At 44.9% G+C, this 21,308-nt stretch overlaps 1 protein-coding gene and 1 long non-coding RNA gene across 2 annotated transcripts in view; one reads left to right on the forward strand and one right to left on the reverse strand.

Annotated features, from left to right (window-relative positions):
* LOC141265187 (uncharacterized) overlaps nucleotides 1-19,820 on the forward strand; it is a 54,880-nt gene extending 35,060 nt beyond the window's left edge. Inside the window, exon 4 of the long non-coding RNA XR_012320063.1 lies at nucleotides 13,533-19,820. This is a non-coding gene — a long non-coding RNA (uncharacterized lncRNA). The remainder of the gene's footprint in view (nucleotides 1-13,532) is intronic.
* Nucleotides 1-21,308, reverse strand: part of RFTN1 (raftlin, lipid raft linker 1) — a 448,879-nt gene that overhangs the window by 89,687 nt on the left and 337,884 nt on the right. The window lies entirely within an intron of this gene.

Below are 21,308 nucleotides of genomic sequence, written 5' to 3' on the forward strand. Positions count from 1 at the left end.
GTTGCCACAGTGGTAGTAATACCATGTCTGGGAGCAAAACAGGAGTTTCCTGGTCAGGAACACAATACATGCAACACCTCCTCCTCCAGACCAGAAAAGGGGAGGATCCTGCCCTATATAACTGGATCTGGAGGCGGGGTTAGGGCAGTTCAGTGTAAGGAGTCAAGCAGGACACACAGGATCAAGAAGCCAGGGACTGGAGCTGTGCAGAGCTCGTCCTGGCCAGTGTACACAGAGGACCAGACACCAGAGTCCGAGGCTGTGGGACCCTTCAAGCCCAGCAGCAGATACCGCAGGGCAGGAGATTGCAGGTCTCCTGGCCCACAGAAGCCCGGAGGCTCAGCCACACGAAAGGATCAGTACCGCCACAGAGGAGTGAGAAATACACGGGATCCGAGTCGCCAGCCATACGGGTGAGCACAGCACGTCCCACTCAGGGACGTGGGCTACAACACGACTATAAGCGGGATAGCTAAAAGAGTACAGTCAGAACGGCAGGCCTACAACTCCACCTGGCCAGGGGAATTCTAGGATTGCTCCCAGACTGACCAGGCCCTCATCCCTAGCAAGTACTCCCGTTGAGGCCTATATAATTGCCACCAGTAAAAACCCTGGGACTGCACTGCAAAGACTCTGTGTTGTTATTCCTGATCCAGGCACTATCACCACCATCATCCACTTATGCTGCCCTGAAGCTACACTCTACCTGTGGGGAGTTACATCACCCAGCTGCACACACCACCAGCTTCAGCGGACTGCTCCGCAGCGGCGGTTCCTAATAACCGCATTCCACAGGTGGCGTAGTCGGACTATACACATAGACTACCCAGGATTGACCGCCCTGGGTCACGGACCGGGTCACCGCCACGGTGACTATAACCCCCAGCATCTACAAGGCCCGGCTCCGGGTGTCCCTCACGGCCCAGGGGGCGCGTCATATACAGGGTGAGATTTGGGGTTTTATCATAGGTGGTGGTAACAGAAGGAGGCCCAAGCTAAACTTCTGCACCACAGCCCTTGAGCATTTAGTTTCAGCATTAGAGGAACAGTAAAGCCATCATACATATTAGATTACAACTGGCCAAACTCGCCGATTTTAGTGGGAGCGGTTGATGGTTCAGTGTGTATGGGGGCCTCCGAGTCCCAAGAGATGATGTTGGGGAGAATTTTCATTCAAACGCCTGACCTTTTAGTTCACTAGGTAAATCAGATGCCATCGGAGTGGTGTGGCAGCAATTTTCTCCCCTCTCCCCATTGAAAATACATGAACATGTTGAAGACAAGTTTTCATATACAATCATGGCCAAAAGTTATGAGAATGACACCAAAATTATATTTTCACATGACCTACTGGCCTCTGGTTTTTATTAGTGTTTGTCTGATGTTTATATCACATACAGAAATATAATTGCAATCATATTATGAGTACCAATAGGTTATATTGACAGTTAGAATGAGTTAATGCAGCAAGTCAATATTTGAAGTGTTGCCCCTTCTTCTTCAAGACCTCTGTAATTCTCCCTGGCATGCCCTCAATCAACTTTTGGACCAAATCCTGACTGATAGCAGTCCATTCTTGCATAATCAATGCTTGCATTTTGCCAGAATTTGTTGGTTTTTGTTTGTCCACCCGTCTCTTGATGATTGACCACAAGTTCTCAATGGGATTAAGATCTGGGGAGTTTCCAGGCCATGGACCCAAAATCTCTATGTTTTGTTCCATGAGCCATTTAGTTATCACCTTTGCTTTATGGAATGCTGGAAAAGGCATTGTTGGGCGCCAAACTGCTCTTGGACGGTTGGGAGAAGTTGCTCTTGGAGGACATTCTGGTACCATTCTTTATTCATGGCTGTGTTTTTAGGCAAGACTGTGAGTGAGCCGATTCCCTTGGCTGAGAAGCAACCCCACACATGAATGGTTTCAGGATGCTTTACAGTTGGCATGAGACAAGACTGGTGGTAGCGCTCGCCTCTTCTTCTCCGAATAAGCTGTTTTCCAGATGTCCCAAACAATCGAAAAGGGGATTCATCAAAGAAAATGACTTTGCCCCAGTCCTCAGCAGTCCACTCCCTGTACCTTTTGCAGAATATCAGTCGGTCCCTGATGTTTTTTCTGGAGAGAAGTGGCTTCTTTGCTGCCCTCCTTGAAACCAGCCCTTGCTCAAAGAGTCTCTGCCTCACAGTGCGTGCAGAAGCACTCACACCAGCCTGCTGCCATTCCTGAGCAAGCTCGGCACTGCTGGTAGTCCAATCCCGCAGCTGAAACAGTTTTAAGATACGGTCCTGGCGCTTGCTGGTCTTTCTTGGGCGCCCTGGAGCCTTTTTGACAACAATGGAAGCTCTCTCCTTGAAGTTCTTGATGATGCGATAGATTGTTGACTGAGGTGCAATCTTTGTAGCTGCGATACTCTTCTCTGTTAGGCCATTTTTGTGCAGTGCAATGATGGCTGCACGTGTTTCTTTAGAGATAACCATGGTTAACTGAAGAGAAACAATGATACCAAGAACCAGCCTCCTTTTAAAGTGTCCAGTGATGTCATTCTTACTTAATCATGACTGATTGATCGCCAGCCCTGTCCTCATCAACACCCACACCTGTGTTAATGGATCAATCACTAAAACGATGTTAGCTGCTCCTTTTAAGGCAGGACTGCAATGATGTTGAAATGTGTTTTGGGGGTTAAAGTTCATTTTCTGGGCAAATATTGACTTTGCAAGTACAGTAATTGTTGTTAAGCTGATCACTCTTTGACATTCAGGAGTATATGCAAATTGCCATTACAGAAAATGAAGCAGTAAACTTTGGAAAAATTACTATTTGTCTCATTCTCAATACTTTTGGCCATGACTGTACACGTGGAAGTCAAAAGAAACAACTTTTGGCCATAAGAGCGTTTGGCTGATTGCTGAGACATGGGTCCATATACCTGCATGGATGCCACATTTCGACACAATATGTTGTAGCTAATGAACCCTATTATTGTTTTATAAAAGTTCCAGCTGATAAAAGACTTAAAAAAATGCCTCATCCTTATTAGGCTAGGTTCTCACCACCGCATTTTCTCTCATTGGAGAGAATCACGACGATTATTCTAATCACACACTGATCAGAGTTTGATCACAGTGTGATCTGATTTTCTCGGATGTGGAGAAGATAGGGGAAAAAATTATTCTCCATCTTCTCCATACTTTCAGTCCATGAAAATCGCACTGTATTCAGATGTCATCCAAGTGCAGTCCGATGTTTTCCACTGACTCATTGACTTGCATGGCCGAGTGCGATTTGAATATCAGATGCAAATCTTGCATGCTGCGATTTTTTCCTCGGACATGTGCGCGGCCCCATAGCATAAAATTGATGTTTTGTCGGATCGCACTTGGACCAAAAATATGGTCCTTTGCTCGAGCCCTTAGACTAAGTAACAGTTGATTAGTTTCATTGTCTGTCAAGGTGCAATAATCTGACTGGCAAATATGACTATTTACAACACATAATTGTTTCCATTAATCCATATGCTGCAGTAGAAATCTCTTTGCAGAAATATTAATTGCAAGGAAAAAAATATGGGTTCTGACAATATTTAAGTTAAGACTTTAATTACTAAGAGTTTAGGAGAAAGTCACCCAGTAGATCAATGTATGAATGAAATCTACAGTGACATCTGGAGTGTGATGGGCTCCACATTTTTTTTTTATCAATGCACAGACACCGGTAATACTTGGGATCTTGTGGACTTCATCATGTTCAAGAGAGTAAGCTCAGAACAGCAGGCGCACAATGGAGGCTCATTAAAAACATGTCAGACAAAAAAGCCAGCAGCTCGGGACGTCTCTCATACTGTTCATCTGCTGTCTACACCTGCCTTCTCCATGCATCTCTGTTGCTTCTTCCTTGGGTTGTGGAGCTTAAAAATTAAATCTCTATCTGACATATTTTTTTCTTAAATTGGTCCAATGCCACTAAATTTTTTATTAAGGTAAAGATGCTGCCCTACTGTGCACAAAAAGCTGTTTTCACTGGTGTCCATAAATATTTAATGCTTTTCTGTTGGCTAAATGCCACTTTAATGTTCTGCATTTTGATTTATAGGGGGGAGTATAAATTCACATTTACTGGCTACTAAACACCAGACGCCTTGTCTTTGAAATAAGTGGAAAGTACTAAGCACATGAAGGACAAAGAAAATGCATGGCGTAACCTTAAGCCAGCATTTACTAAAGTGCATTCATTCGGTTTGCACCTCGCTGAACAGGGAAGCGTCCTAAGGTCATCCCCACACTTTCAGTATCTTCTTTTCATAGAACATCTACTTAAAGTACATTTGTACTTATGAACACAGAGAAAGCTTTTCAGAACACCTAAAAGGAGTTATCCGTTTTAAAACTTCATTTTTAAAATATAAAAAGGAGCTGTCACTCACCTTCTCTGGATCCAGTGCTGCCTATCGGCCACTGCTTGGCTCTTTGTTGATGACCTGCAGGGGTTATGTGATGTCTATACGTGACTCCTTTAGTCAATCACTGGGGCCCAGTGGCTAAAAAGAGACTCCCCTATTTTTGACACTTGGGAAAATAGGCTAAAAGCAAATGAGCAAATACCCTGTAGTAAGTAAATAAACCGTAATAAAACATGTAAATAACACAAAGCACTTAGTTGACACTATTTTGATCAAAAGAGTGTAAAAGCCATCCCACAACGACAAGATGTTCCCAGGGTGGTCCCCAACTCTTGTCGTTCACCTCGCTACATGCCAGCAGGCCTCAAAATAGATGGAGCGGGATTCAGACCACACTGTTTCACACCTGCCCATGGACAGCCCATGGACCTGCTCTGTCCCCGTCTATTTTGAGTCCTGCTGGCATGTAGTGAGGTGGACTACAAGTTAAAGAAGTTGTCCACTACTTTATATGAACCCCAGAATGTATCCCCCCGGGGCCCAGAAGTGTTTTTGTAAATACCTTGCGGTGCCTATTCTGCCTCTGAGTGGCGCTATCGCTGGCCGTTCAGAAGCATCACGTGACCCATCACTGATGTCACGTTAAGTAAATAAGGCGTGACTTCAGTGACGCGCTCCCCGCGGTGGACGCTGGGCTGTGGGCGGGGTTACCCCGTGCGTCACACCCAGCATTCACCGCTTTCCCAATGAATGAGGAGAGGGAGAGCGCGCGGTGGATGCCGGGTGTGACGTGCTGGGTAACCCTGCCCACAGCCCATCACTCACCATGGAAAGCAGAAGTGAGTACCTGCTGCTGCAGTCGGAACTTGACGCGACATCAGCGGATGTCAGAGCCGGCTGCAGTCGGGGGTCACGTGATGCCTGTGAGCACCACTCACAGGCAGAAAAGGTATTTAGAGAAACACTTATTGGCCCTGAGGGAATACATTGGGGGATCATATAAAGTAGTGGACAACCCCTTTAAGAACCATCCTAATTAGGTACACCTTGTTGCGGTGGGATGGCTCTTACACTCTTTTGATTAAAATAGTGTCAACTAAGTGCCCTATGTTATTTACATGTACTATTATTATTTAGATAATTACTTACTGCATTATCTGCTCACTTGTTTTTATCATAGGTTCTGATGGTTAAATGGCCACAGTGTGAAAGTGCACCTATACATTGCACTTATACCAGCATGGATTCCGTCTCATTTCTTTGGGTTTACTTGTAGACCTAAGTCATGTGATAAGGGTCGTTAAAGGGTCACTATTGACTTTTAGGATTGCTACTTCCTGTAGGTGGCACTAGAGTTCTAGTCCTCTTCCTCTCTGAAGAGACAATTTGCATATTTGCCAGATGAGCATTGTGGCTTTAAAAGTCTCCTCACCGTGACATGATTAACATGTCTCTCTCCACAAGGAGAAATATTACCCTTAGATAAGGGTCTGACGTCTCTAACCCAGCCAAACCAGAGCTCACACTTTGCACTGACGAGGGACAGTACCCCAAAACACAGTGTCTCAAAATTGAGTTTCTGGTTCTGGCTTATATCCCAAGTCATGTGATAAGGCTCGTTAAAGGGTCCCTATTGACTCTTAGGATTACTACTTCCTATAGGTGGCACTAGAGTTCTGGTCCTCTTCCTCTCTGAAGAGACAATTTGCATATTTCCCAGAGGAGCATTGCAGCTTTAAAAGTCTCCTCACTGTGACATGCTTAACATGTCGCTCTCCGCAAGGAGAATTGTTACCCCTTAGATACCGGTTTACTTGTAGAAAATTATTGTGTCAGGAATAAGTGTTGTGGGTTTGATACCTTTGCACTCAGACAAACAAGGCAACTTTCATGTCAAGCATGCATGGTACATTTCGGTTTACCAAAATTTCAAGTATTATGTTTGAAAATCTACTGATACCTTTGTTCTCCCACCCAACCTGACTTTCTACATAGAAAGACGATACTGCAAATAATTACTGACTGTTGGACCAATGCTTAATACTCTCTGGTTTTGGTACGGCTCCCCCATTAACTATATTGCATACTACGAAGAAGTGTCTCTCTGCGTCCAATGTCAGGTGTGGTAGCAGATTAAGGTATTGGTAAACTTTAACAACCTTTAACAATTTTTCATTGGGTTGTTTTTTTGTGCCACAATATTAAAATACTGACCTAAAAAAAATTCATATGGGTCATGCTAATTTAATAAACTTAAAGGCATTGTCCGGTCAAAATCGATAAGTCTGCAGTCACTCTGTGTGACTGCAGACTTATGAATCCCTCCAGCGCACCCACTGTGTGCTGTGGGGATTCGCAGGTTTCTGATACAGGACCGGAGGGTATGAATGAGTTATACATACTCCCGGCCAGAACCCGACTAGTGGGCGTGGCCTCACTCCATACACTTGTATTGAGCGAAATCGCGCTCCATCTAGTGAAGTGGCCGTCCAGTGGGCATGGCTGACTACAGTGCGCGACCTTGCTCTATACAAATGTCTGGAGCGAGGCTGCGCCCACCAGATGGGCTCTGGCCAGGAGTATGTATAACACATACATTCCCTCTGGTCCCAGCTAAGAAACCGGCGAATCCTCACAGTGCACAGTGCGTGCACTGAGGGGGATTCATAAGTCTGCAAACGTACAGTGTGACTGCAGACTTATTTATTTGGACCGGACAACCCCTTTAAGGCCCCCATACACATTAGACCAGGGATGTCAAACTCCAATACACAGAGGGCCAAAATTAAAAGCTTGGACAAAGTCGCGGGCCAACCTTGATATTTATTAAAATATGTCTACAATTGAGGAAGTTTTTTCTTATCATCAAATATAACAATGAACTTTTTCATATGGAAACAAACTTAAAGGGATTGTCCCACAAACAAATTACAGTTTAATAGATCTTAGAATAAAATATTGGAATAATATAATATGTTGTGTAAGAGCAGTAAAAAGCATGTGGCCCAATGACCTAATTTAAATATGTAATAAAAAAGGATAAAAAACCTTGCATACAGAAAGTATGATGCCAACAAAAGTGCCACCCAAACAAAGTAATACACCCTCACAGTGAATTCCTCCACAGTACCCTCCACACGTATGGTATGATGACCCTACTGTACCCTCCTACCTCAATCCCCCTGAATGGTGACCCCATCACAGTATGATTCTCCAACTGTAATTCCCACACAGCCCTCCATGCAGTATAATGGGCACAAAAAGTGCTCCATACAGTATAATGGGCCCACATAGTGCTCCATACAGTATAATGGCTACAAAAAGTGCGCCATACAGTATCATGGTCCCACATAGTTCTCCATACAGTATCATGGCCCCACATAGTGCTCCATGCAGTATAATGGCCCAAAATAGTGCTCCATACAGAATAATGGTCCCCACATAGTCCTCCATATAGTATAATGGGTCCCACATAGTCCTCCATACAGTATAATGGGCCCAACATAGTGCTCCATACAGTATAATGGTCCCACATAGTGCTCCAAACAGTATAATGGCCCCACATAATGCTCCATACAGTATAATAGCTACAAAAAGTGCTCCATATAGTATCATGGTCCCACTTAGTGCTCAATACAGTATAACAGGCCCCTCTTAGTGCTCCATACAGTGTAACGGGACCCTCTTAGTGCTCAATACGGTGTAACGGGCCCCACACAGTGCTCCATACAGTGTAACGGGACCCACACAGTGCTCCATACAGTGTAACAGGCCCCACATAGTGCTCTATACAGTGTAATGGGCCCCACATAGTGCTCCATACAGTGGAACGGTCCCCACATAGTGCTCCATACAAGATAATGGCCCCATTTAGTGCTCCATACAGTGTAATGGGACCCCACATAGTCCTCCATACAGTGTAACGGGCCCCACATAGTCCTCCATACAATGTAATGGGCCCCACACAGTGCTCCATATAGTGTAACGGGCCCACATAGTGCTCCATACAGTGTAAAGGGCCCCACATAGTGCTCCATACAGTGTAATGGGCCCCCACATAGTGCTCTATACAGTTTAACGGGCCCCACATAGTACTCCATACAGTGTAACGGGCCCCACATAGTGCTCCATACAGTAAATTGGGCCCCAGATTAAAAAATAAATAAATATTCACCTCTCCTCGTTCCCCCGCTGCTCCGGTCTCTTCATTGTGTTTCATGATCCTCTGCACAACTCAGCACAGCAGGCGCTTTGTAATGATGTCATCGCGCCTGCTGTGCTGAGACGTCAGATGTAGAGGGAGCTTCGGCTGATGCTCCTTCATCTATCATTGCTTTCAACTGTATCAGCATCCAGGATGCTGATAAAGCTGAAAGTGTGATGCTGGGTGGGCATCGCGGGATAAATATGATCATCCTGTGGGCCTGAGTTGGACATATGTGCATTAGACTAAAGATATCGGAGAGATCAGCTGACAGTCTAATTTGTTTGAAGGCCCCCTGACGCTATTCCAACATATGATTTTGGTGGAGAGAAGGATCCAACACATTGACATTTAAACGGCTGATCCTTCACTTTCTCTGGATATAACAGCTGCCCGGATTTTGTCAGCGGCTATCTCATTGATAATAAATGAGAGATTGGCCTGTGTATGGGGAAGTCGGGAAAGAAAGCTGTCGACAAAACTATCATTTGTCCAACAGCTATCTAATGTGTGTGGGAACCTTCACACAATTTCCTAATTTATCAGTCATTAACATAATTGTGGCTGGGAAATTTCAGAATTGGAATTGACTTCTACTTTTGAAGGAACCAGGAATATGCCCCCAAAGTTGCCACAGGTTAGTTTCTATAAAGTCCAATAGCTTGTCACTTAATTTCATGCCACTCAGCTAAGTAGCCAAGAAACTTCATCAAGTCCTTCTGTGATGCTCGCATCCCTACCCTGGGAAGATGGGGGGTACTCGGAGCCGGGTCAGATGTTTGGTGGGTTGTAGCCGTGGCCTGGACCCGTTCCGTGCCCAGGGCCGTCACATTAAAAAATGGATGTAATGGGCTGACAGGGTTAGTGTTTATCGAGTGGTGAAATTGACTACGCCACCCGTGGTACCTGGTGAAGGCCACCAGCGCGGCTGCAGTCCTCTGAGGCGGGATGTTGTGGCAGCCGACGTTGATACTACTCCCCACAGGCGGAGCAGGGCCTCAGGGCAGAGACGCAGATGGAGGGAGTCGTAGTGGAGGAGGTCTGGTGCTGTGCGGTGCGGTGCAGAAATAAAGAGTCCGGAGGTCATAGGGGTTGACTTCCAGAGTTTTTACTCACGGTAGAGCATGCAGCTGCAAGGCTTCTCCCTGCTCCTCACGGGGCTCTGAAGTCACCAGGACCGGGGGTCCGACAACCTCCGAGTAATTCAAGTGCTTAGTCAGGACCCCGCACCAGAGTGTTCCTAGACTTCAAACTGAGTCCTCTCCTGTCCGTGTGTGTGTAGAAAGGCCCGGTCTCCCTCTGGACTACGCGCAGAACAAGGGTACGGGTGGCGACTTCGCTCCGTCCGTTACCCGGTGGGATCCACTGAGCCTTCTGGGCTTCCCTGACTAGGACGTAGAGTAGCAAAGTCAGGTGTCGGGGGCCGGTACCCCTCTTGCAGCCGAAATCCCTCTGACTAGGCCAGAATAGCGAGGACAGGTGGCGTACACCGCTCCGTCTGCATCCCCCTGGGATCCTTTTGCGGTGGAGCTAGACTCCTAAGCTCCAGGCCTTCTTGGGTAGGGACCTTGACCGGGTTGAGACAGCCGTTAACTCAAACCCGCTCCTCGACTCAAGGCCAGAGTACGAGGACCGTGTCCCTATCAACTGTGCATTCTTATCCATGTAAGTACATGGATAAGAATGAAGTGATTAACCAGAGTCAGCATGGGTTTGTAACTAACAAGTCATGTCAGACTAACTTAATTTCCTTCTATGACAGAATCACTGACTGGGTGGATCAGGGAAATGCTGTAGATATAGTATATCTTGACTTCACCAAAGCATTTGACAAAGTATCTCACACCATCCTTATTGAAAAAATGACCAAGTATGCAATGGACCAGGCAACTGTTAGGTGGATTCATAACTGGCTTAGTGATCGGACTCAAAGGGTGGTTGTAAATGGCTTCACATCCAGCTGGATGAATGTCTCAAGTGGGGTACCACAGGGCTCCGTCCTGGGACCTGTATTGTTCAACATCTTTATCAATGATTTAGATGAAGGAATTGAGGGTAAACTGATTAAATTTGCTGATGACACAAAGCTAGGAGGGATAGCTAATACTAGAGAAGAGAGAGAGAGGATTCAAAAAGACCTAAATAAACTGGAGCAATGGGCAGCAACCAACAGAATGTTTTTTAACAGGGAAAAATGCAAAGTACTACATCTGGGCAATAAAAATGAAAAAAGCATATACAGAATGGGAGGAATAGAGCTAAGCAACAGTACATGTGAAAAAGACTTAGGTATACTAATAGATCATAGACTGAACATGAGTCAACAGTGTGATGCAGCAGCAAAAAAGGCAAATACAATTCTGGGATGTATTAACAGAAGCATACAGTCTAGATCACGTGAAGTCATTATCGGTCTTTACTCCTCTTTGGTCAGACCTCATCTGGAATACTGTGTACAGTTTTGGGCACCACATTTTAAAAAAGACATAGACAAACTGGAGCAAGTTCAGAGAAGAGCGCCCAGAATGGTGACTGGTCTGCAAACCATGTCCTATGAGGAACGGTTGCAGGATTTGGGAATGTTTAGCTTGCAAAAAAGAAGACTGAGAGGAGACTTAATAGCTGTCTACAAATATGTCAAGGGCTGTCACATTGTAGAAGGATCATCTTTATTCTCATTTGCACAAGGAAAGACTAGAAGCAATGGGATGAAACTAAATGGGAGGAGACACAGATTAGATATTAGAAAAAACTTTTTGACAGTTAGGGTGATTAATGAGTGGAACAGGCTGCCACGAGAGGTGGTGAGTTCCCCTTCAATGGACGTCTTCAAACAGAGGCTGGACAGACATCTGTCTGAGATGATCTAGTGAATCCTGCTTTGAGCAGGGGGTTGGACCAGATGACCCAGGAGGTCCCTTCCAACTCTACCATTCTATGATTCTATGATTCTATGAACTGCACGTTCACACAGAAAACCACGTTCAGTGATGAAGATCACAATCAAAAGACCATAAGCCCAAGATGGCTGTTTATTAAATATGAATTATTAAGTGTAACCTATATGTGCGTCCTCCACCCTCACCCACTACATGGTTCCCCCTATCTTTTGGTTCCCCAATCTCCCATTATCCCGGATGGGGCAGCACACTGGTGCCTATTGGCCCCCCCCTGGTGGGAGAAGTGTGGTGTTGGATGTAGAGGTGGGATCCTGACGATTGCACCATCCTTACATCGAAGGAGAGATACCACACCCCATTAAAGAGGTGCTGCATCTCTGTGGTGGTCGAACCCCCAGGGGCGCCACACTTCCAGTGGTTTAGTGAGTACAATTGCAGACATTGCAATTTGCAGATCTCTTATATTTTCTATTGCAAGTGGAGTTTAAAGACACAAATATCACTATCTTTCTATTTATCATTTACATTAAGCAAATTAAGTACCGTAATTTATATTTTATTGTTAAATTAAATGTAGATTTACAACTCCTGTGAAGCGTGTCCAAATAAAACCTCAGCCAGCTTTATACAATTAATACTGCACTACAAGTGGTTTTATATCAGCAAATAAATGGTCTACAGAACGTTTCTAGCTGCCCAATACCAGTACTGACAGGGTTACAAGAATTTCTTTGAAAGCTTTGGTTGTGGGTCAGCTTTAGCTTAATGCTTTATGGACACTGGACTTGCATTGAGGCAAATCTTGAGATTGCTGAAGGAGCAGGTGCAGCGAGAAGTGAAAATAAGCATAGGTCAATATTTAATAAGGCAAGCGTCTAGCCTCGGTGACCGCCTACTGCTCAGTCTGGCAATGGATTGAGGTTAGTGATTACTGAAGGCAGGAGACTTGGCCTGACTTCACATACATTTACAGAAGGCTTGTAATGCTTATGCACTGTTCTTGAAGTGTAAATTGTCTTTTTACAATGCTCCAAGGTATTAGTGTAAGCAATATAAGTGGTTCTCAAATTGTGGGGGGCACCTCTGTGCTCCCCAACTCTGTTGATGCACTATAGCCTGCCTCCCAATCTTCCCACATTCAGAAGGACTGTCCCCTTATCGTTATGGCATAACACTTCAGTAATGGCAGAGGGGATCAAGAACAAATCCCTTTATTCAGAAAGACATTATTGCTTATAAATTGGTATAGAAGCTGGAAGCTACTAAATATTTCAATCTTTTGTAAAGCAAAAAGAAAAAAATTGAAGAAGAAAACTATGAGCACAGATGGCTACTGACTGAGTGTTACAAAGCAGTGGGCATCCTACATGTGGGTTTTATTGTAGGACTGCCCACCGGTTAGGCTCCAATGAGAAAATGGGTTGGCTGGTGACATCCTTGAATAAAACTTTTTAGTTTCTGAAACTTTAAATTACATCTTCAATATAATTTGACATAGTTGTACTTCATATATATATGGCTTATTCATCATTGAATGGTATAGCTTGTTTTTATTTTTAAAGGTGTATAATGCTTATACACCAAAAAACCCTGTTATGGTCTAAAGGGAAAATTCTAAATCCCGATATAGGGGATAATGTACTAAAACTGACATTAAATACAGTAGTGAACTGGAATGTGACTTGCCAAAGGAGTGACAAGAGAAGTGCAAACCTCACAATTATTTTGCAGTTTTATTTTTTATTTGGGTCTTTTTTATTTCAGTTTTGCAGCATAAAGCCTATAATCTGGTATTAGGGGGCTGTTTCTTTATTAATAGAATAAAAAAAGTAAAGAAAGTTAAGGTGAAAGGACCACTTGTAGTCATGTGATGTTATTAGTAGCCCAAACAATGTTTTAAATGACCAGCCTAGAAAACAGAGTACAAATAAATGGGTTTTAGTATAATATATCTGTATGCCAAAATGAAAATAAATTCTGTATTTTCTGGGAAATAACTAATAATAATTGACCATATTCTCTACATTTCAGGATTCATAGGATCTTACATCAATTTGAATGGAATCATCCATCTATAACAAGGAGACATGACAATGAGAGCATGAAGAGATATCATGAGAGTTTCTAATCAGTGCGGTGTAGAAATGCAAAACTCTGTATTCATGTTCACGTGACACAATATACTACAGCTGTATGCTTTACTGCCCTAGGAAATTCACTTTTCTCAGGGAGATCTAAAGTAGGTAAACCCTACAAGCATTTAAAATCACACGAACGAAAGGTAATCAAGCATACACCTAGTGACCTCAATTTCAATAATTTATTCCTTCCAGCAGTTTTGTGATCTAAACAGTTATCATAGAGGGAAGCTCAGTGTGCCAGCATTCAGTTCACTAAAATGAGTGTTTTTTTAAACAAAATATGAAGATAACATAACCGACCCCCACTCACTGATGCCAGTGATGAGAAAATGAAGCTATAATGTTATCAAATCATCTAAGAAAATATAGAAGTCTTTTTTTCTATCTCAGATCTAGTCTGACCCTTGTCTAACCTCACTTTCTGTACCCTGATCATCTGATCTTGCTCATGCCCTGTTGGGTGTAAACTGCAACCTTGCAGAGTGATGGCACAGCAATTACACACAGGAGACACAGGCTGAACACAAGCTTGGCAGATACAACAAAGGCACAGTTATATTTAAATTAAACTTAAATAAAGTTTGGGTGCAGAACTGGTCACCAATACGACACAGTGATTACTTGATTGCGGTGTAGGAGAATGATCATTTTGCCCTTGGTCGGTCATGCTACTTCACTGAGTTAGTGTGTTAGGTGTCAGGTGGTTGCAGGACCTGAAATTGGGTCAGAGTCATCAGTGGATTTTGTGGTCTCCCATTCTGGTTCAGCTGGGGTGGATGCTCCTTAGCATTGCCGTCAGTCCCAATACCTAGCCAGTGCACGAGATGTACAGGCTGTCTCTTGGGTCTTTGTTCCTAGTAGTGTTAAGCATAGGTTGCGGAGGGGAACAGGGCTGCTACAGTCTAAGTCCATGATGCACTGCACTGAGCATGCCTGTGACATGGTGGACCGTGATTGGTGGTTTGGTATCAGCTGATCCGGTGACCTGGCACCGCCTGATTGGTCGCGGGTGACATCATCAGAGGTGCGACCAATAATGCGACGGTGGGCAGTGCTTAGTCTTTAAATAGCCCGCCCACAAGCATGGCGGTGCGCTCTGATCATTGAGCTTAGGTTGTGTTCCTGTGTGGACGCTTTGCTGTTTGGCTCCACGTGCTCTCTAGCTGCTCTCTCCGTGACCTGCCGATGCCAGAGGTCGCTCGGCTGATTAGCACAGGTCGCTTAGGCAGGTTTAGCGGGGCTTAGGCAGACTTAGCTGGGTGAGGCAGGTAGTTCCCGTTTGGTAGTCTGGCTCTGGCAAGGAAGTTGCTATACACCTCGAGCATACTACGGGCTCCATATCCCTGGCACCGCCTGTTAGCCACGTGAGAGTTACTCCGCAGTCCGGTCCCACACCGGCTGGAGCACGTACATGCCGGCGTGAGTCACACACACTTCCTAGCGCCTGCTGCGTAGCCTCTGTGCAGTTAACAGGGCTGTGACTACGATTATTTGTGGCACATCTCTCGTGTAGTTAACGGAGATAGTGCGAATCCCTTTTCCCATCCAGGTGTATTGTAACACTGGAGGGATTTACACTTTAAGTTGGTTGCCTTACACTCTTACCCGGTGGGTGTTCGGCCACAGTCTTCGTGGCTGCATCGCGGACCCCGGAGTTCAGTTGCATATCATTTTAATAAAGTTGTTGCAACCATCCCCCTAAAATAGTGGTTCTCTACTCAGCCCTCTAAATGATAGTCTCTGGCTTTAATTTAGATGCCTGCTTGTGCTTTGTCTGGCAACTCTTCCCCTCTGGCCAGCTAATCACAGTTTATGGCTTGCTTTGCTTCCCACTATGACCGGACCTTTTTGGGTAGGACCCAAAGCTTGACTTTGCTCACTTCTCCCAACTACAACATCACTACGCAGTGTGGAATCCAAGGTTTAATCTCTGATCCCCCTAGTAGCCATCACTTTGTCCCATACAATAAAACAGTGGACGGTAAACATTAGTAAAGGTGTGGTGCCCTGAAAAAAACAGCATACAACAACTTTGTGCCATCTTTTCTACATGTGAACCATCAGCTTTTGTAAAAGACACAGTATATACTCTTGTCCTGGGCACACCTACTTGTCTTGCACTTTCTGCATATACACCCCAGTCCGGGATTGCCTTCTACACTGTGTGCAGAATTATTAGGCAAGTTGTATTTTAGAGGATTATTTTTATTATTGATCAACAACTATGTTCTCAATAAACCCAAAAGACTCATAAATATCCAAGCTTAATATTTTTGGAAGTTGCAGTGGTGTTTTTTTTTTATTTGGCTATCCTAGGAGGATATCTGTTTGTGCAGGTAACTATTACTGTGCCGAATTATTAGGCAACTTAATAAAAACCAAATATAATCTCATCTCACTTTTTTATTTTCACCAGGTAAACCAATATCAGTGCACAAAATTTAGAAATAAACATTTCTGACATGCAAAAACAAAAACCCCAAAAATTAGTGATCAATATAGCCACCTTTCTTTATGGTGACACTCAACAGCCTCCATCCATAGATTCTGTCAGTTGCTTGATCTGTTTTCGATCAACATTGCGTGCAGCAGCCACCACAGCCTCCCAGACACTGTTCCGAGAGGTGTACTGTTTTCCCTCCCTGTAGATTTCACATTTTATGATGGACCACAGGTTCTCTATGTTGTTCAGATCAGGTGAATAAGGGGGCCATGTCATTATTTTTTTTTCTTTTAGACCTTTACTGGCCAGCCACGCTGTAGAGTAGTTGGATGCATGTGATGGAGCATTGTCCTGCATGAAAATCATGTTTTTCTTGAACGATACAGACTTCTTCCTGTACCACTGCTTGAAGAAGTTGTCTTCCAGAAACTGGCAGTCGGTCTGGGAGTTGAGCTTAACTTAATCCTCAACCCGAAAAGGTCCCACAAGTTCATCTTTGATGATACCAGCCCATACCAGTACCCCACCTCCACCTTGCTGGCATCTGAGTCGGAGTGGAGCTCTCTGCCCTTTACTGATCCAGCCTCTGGCCCTGCCATCTGGCCTATCAAGGGTCACTCTCATTTCATCAGTCCATAAAACCTTTGAAAAATCAGTCTTAAGATATTTCTTGGCCCATTCTTGACGTTTTATCTTATGTTTCTTGTTCAAAGGTGGTCGTTTTTCAGCCTTCCTTACCTTGGCCATGTCCCTGAGTATCGCACACCTTGTGCTTTTTGATACTCCAGTAATGTTGCAGCTCTGAAATATGGCAAAACTGGTGGCGAATGGCATCTTGGCAGCTTCACGCTTGATTTTCCTCAATTCATGGACAGTTATTTTGCGCCTTTTTTGGCCAACACACTTCTTGCGAACCTGTTGGCTATTTGCCATGAAACGCTTGATTGTTCGGTGATTACGCTTCAAAAGTTTGGAAATTTCAAGACTGCTGCATCCCTCTGCAAGGCATCTCACAATTTTGGACTTTTCAGAGCCCGTCAAATCTCTCTTCTGACCCATTTTGCCAAAGGAAAGGAAGTTGCCTAATAATTAAGCACACCTTATATAGGGTTTTGGTGTCATTAGACAACACCCCTCCTCATTACAGAGATGCGCATCACCAGATTTACTTAATTGGTAGTTGGCTTTCAAGCCTATGCAGCTTGGAGTAGGACAATATGTATAAAAAGTATCAAAGTGATCAAAATACGCATTTGCCTAATAATTCGGCACACAGTGTATGCCCAAGACTCTATGGACATCTAATACAGTACATATCTTATTTGGACCATTTACAAGTTACAAATATATAGACCACTTACTAGCTACAAACACCCCACTCTCCAGAAAGCACAACTATTTGATCTACCTGTTAGATACACTGTATTTTTACTTTGCTATACTTGTTTATTGACACAGTGTTCAAGGTTGTTAAATTTTGGACTAATCCTTCGGCACAGACAGCGACAACCCTGGCATACACTACAAACACATTTCCTACAGTGGTGCTCCATGTGCGCCGAACGTTTGTGGAGAAAAGTATATGCTTAAAACATACAACTTTGCCCCTCACCTCTCAAAACAAACCTATTTCAACACTCTTATCACCTCACTTTCCAACAATCCTAAACGTCTCTTTGACACTTTTTATTCCCTCCTCAATCCCAGAGTACAGGCCTCGACCACCGACCTCAGCGCTGACGATCTGGCCAATTATTTAAAAGAAAAAATTGACCATATCTGACAGGAAATTTTCTCCCAATCCCTTAACACCATGCACTGTCCTCCCTCCCCCACTGCATCTTGCTCACTCTCTGTCTTTGAACCAGCCACGGAAGAAGTAGTGATCAGGCTTCTTGCATCTTCTCGCCCTACTACTTACACAAGCGACCCTATTCCTTCCCATCTCCTCCAGTCCATTTCCTCGGCTGTCACCAGTCATCTAACTAAATATTCAACCTCTCGCTCTCATCTGGTATCTTTCCCTCCTCATTTAAACACTCCAGCATACATCCATTACTTAAAAAAACATCCCTTGACCAAAACTGAGCTGCTAACTATAGACTTGTCTCTAATGTTTCCTTCATCTCTAAACTCCTGGAAAGTTCCGCTCTACTGGGCTCAAGGACACCATTCTCTCCTGGTACTCCTCCTATCTCTCTGACCGCTCCTTCACTTAATCTTTTGCTGGCTCCTCTTCCTCTCCTTTTTCCCTTACTGTCGGGGTTCCTCAGGGTTCAGTCCTAGGCCCGCTACTCTTCTCCTTGTATACTGCCCCTATTGGACAAATAATCAGTAAATTTGGTTTTCAGTGCCATCCCTATGCCGATGACACCCAATTATGCATATCATCTCCTGACATCACCCCTGCATTATTACAAAACACCAGTGATTGTTTTTCCGCTGTCTCTAACATCATGTCCTCCCTACCTGTCAAAAACTGAACTTCTTGTGTTTCTTCCCTCCACTAACCTACCTATGCCCGATATTGCCATTTCCGTGTGTGTTTTTACCATAACTCCCCAGCAACATGCCCGTTGTCTTGGGGTCATACTTGATTCAGATCTTTCCTTCACTCCCCACATCCGATCACTCGCTCGCTCATGTCATCTATACCTCAAAAACATTTCTATAATTCAACCTTTTCTTGCCTTCGACTCTGCAAAAACTCCTACTGTTGCTCTTATTCATTCTCGTCTGGACTATTGCAACTCTCTACTAATCGGTCTCCCTCTTACTAAACTCTCTCCTCTCCAATCCATCCTGAATGCAGCAGCCAGGATCATATTCCTCGCCAACTGCTACAGCAACGCCTCTACCCAGTCATTACACTGGTTGTTCATCCGATATAGAGTTCAATATAAACATATCACTCTCACCCACAAAGCGCTTCACTCTTCAGCAACACCCTACGTCTCCTCCTTGTCTCAGTCTACCACCCTACCAGTGCCCTCCTTTCTGCTAATGACCTAAGACTGACATCCTCAATAATCCGAACCTCTCATTCGCGTCTCCAAGACTTCCCGTGAGCTGTGCCAATTCTTTGGAATACATCACCAGGACACTTTGATTAATCCCCAATACCCACAATTTTAAGCATGCCCTAAAAACGCATTTCTTTAGACTGGTCTATCGCCTCAACATACTTATTTAATTATCTCTGTTTTGCCCATACAAAATATTCTTCAAAATCAGGACCTTCGTATCATCTGTTCTCACACCCTACATGCACTTAACAACCCTCTATGTCTGTACACATACTGATTGGTGACCAGTTCAAGCAGCATTATGTGAACAGCCTCTTTATTATATTGACTACATGGTGGCCCGATTCAAACGCATCGGGTATTCTAGAATATGTATGCGGGCGACCGGGCGCAATCAGCAGAGTGGTGTTTAAATTTGGCGCCAAAATCGCTGATTGGTCGCGGCCGGCGACCGCGACCAATCAGCAAAGCGGTGTTTAAATGTGGAGCCAATATCGCTGATTGGTCGCGGCCAGCGGTCCTCCCTTCACACTTGCCGTCAGGAGATCAGCGGCCCTAGCCGCTGATCTTCCGACGGTAGCCGCATGGAGGTCAGCGACGCCGCCGGTCAGGGTACTTGTGCTGCGAGCAGTCGGGAGATGACCGCCTAGCACCGGTCAGCTCCCGGCTGCATCGCCGCTGACCTCTGTGCAGAGCGTTGTTTAAATTTGGCGCCAATATCGCTGATTGGTCGCGGCCGGCAGATGACCGGCTGCTCGCAGCAGAAGTATCCCGACCGACGGTGCCGCTCCCCGGTCCTCCCTTCACACTTGCCGTCAGGAGATCAGCGGCCCTAGCCGCTGATCTCCCGACGGCAGCCGCATGGAGGTCAGCGGCGCCGCCGGTCAGGGTACTTCGGCTGCATCGCCGCTGACCTCTGTGCAGAGCGTTGTTTAAATTTGGCGCCAATATCGCTGATCGGTCGTGGCCGGCGGCCACGACCAATCAGCACAGCGGTGTTTAAATTTGGCGCCAATATCGGCGGCCACGACCAATCCGCGAATCGTATTAGTGAGGACCGGGGAGCGGCGCTGCGTGTGCGGGTACTTTCGCTGCGAGCAGCCGGGAGATGAGCGGCTGTTCGCAGCAGAAGCATCCCGACCGGCGCCGCCGCTCCCCGGTCCTCCCTTCACACTTGCCATCGGGAGATCAGCGGCCCTAGCCGCTGATCTCCCGATGGTAGCCGCATGGAGGTCAGTGGCGCCGCCGGTCGGGGTAGTTCTGCTGCGAGCAGCCGGTCATCTCCCGGCTGCATCGCCACTGACCTCCGTGCGGCAGATGAGCTGCTAACGGCCGCCATCTTTTTCTGAAATCCCGCGTCGCTGATTGGCCGCGGCCGGACCAATCAGCGACGCGGGATTTCCTGGACAGAAGGACAGACGGGATAAGACGATTATATATATTAGATGGCTGGACCGTACAATACAAGCAATTGTTACTATCCACCTTTCGTGTATCCCCTATTTCCTCATAGATTGTAAGCTTGCGAGCAGGGTCCTCTCTCCTCTTGGTATCTGTTGATTTATGTGATTATTGTTATTCTTTAATGTCTTTTATTGTCTGTACAAGTCACCTCTAAAATGTAAAGTGCTGCAGAATATGTTGGCGCTATAGAAATAAAATTATTATTATTATAACCCTTAATGAATTAAACAAAAGTTTAAATGAATTAATACATTCAGGTCCATCCTTAGGGCACAGACTTACTGATTCAGTTGCTACAGAATCTTATCAGAAGCAACTGCCATCTCCTATCTTAGTAACGGCAGTGTCTTTCTTCATTGAATATAGATTTTACACAAGAATTTAGATTTTTGAAAATGATTGATCAGTCCTTGCAGAGAAAGAAGCAGATTTCTCCGATAAAATACATTAAGAATTAAATATTTAGATTTGAGAGTCCTCAGTGGTTGATACCTTTTAATGGCTAACTGAAAAGATGGTAAAAAAATTGCAAGCTTTCGAGACTACCAGGGCTGTGGAGTCGGTAAGCCAAACCTCCGACTACTCAATTTCCATGACACCAACTCCAACTCTGACTCCGACTCCTTCATACATGGCTCTGTTTAAGTGATAAATTTACTGTAGCACAGATTCATCTCAGCTAAAAGTCTAGACCCTTAGATCAGGAATAGGACAGACATTTATAGGACATTTC

The sequence above is a fragment of the Phyllobates terribilis genome, unplaced genomic scaffold, assembly GCF_046119375.1.
Source record: "Phyllobates terribilis strain yellow unplaced genomic scaffold, ASM4611937v1 Scaffold_4__5_contigs__length_816908805, whole genome shotgun sequence".
In the NCBI taxonomy this organism is placed as follows: domain Eukaryota; kingdom Metazoa; phylum Chordata; class Amphibia; order Anura; family Dendrobatidae; genus Phyllobates; species Phyllobates terribilis.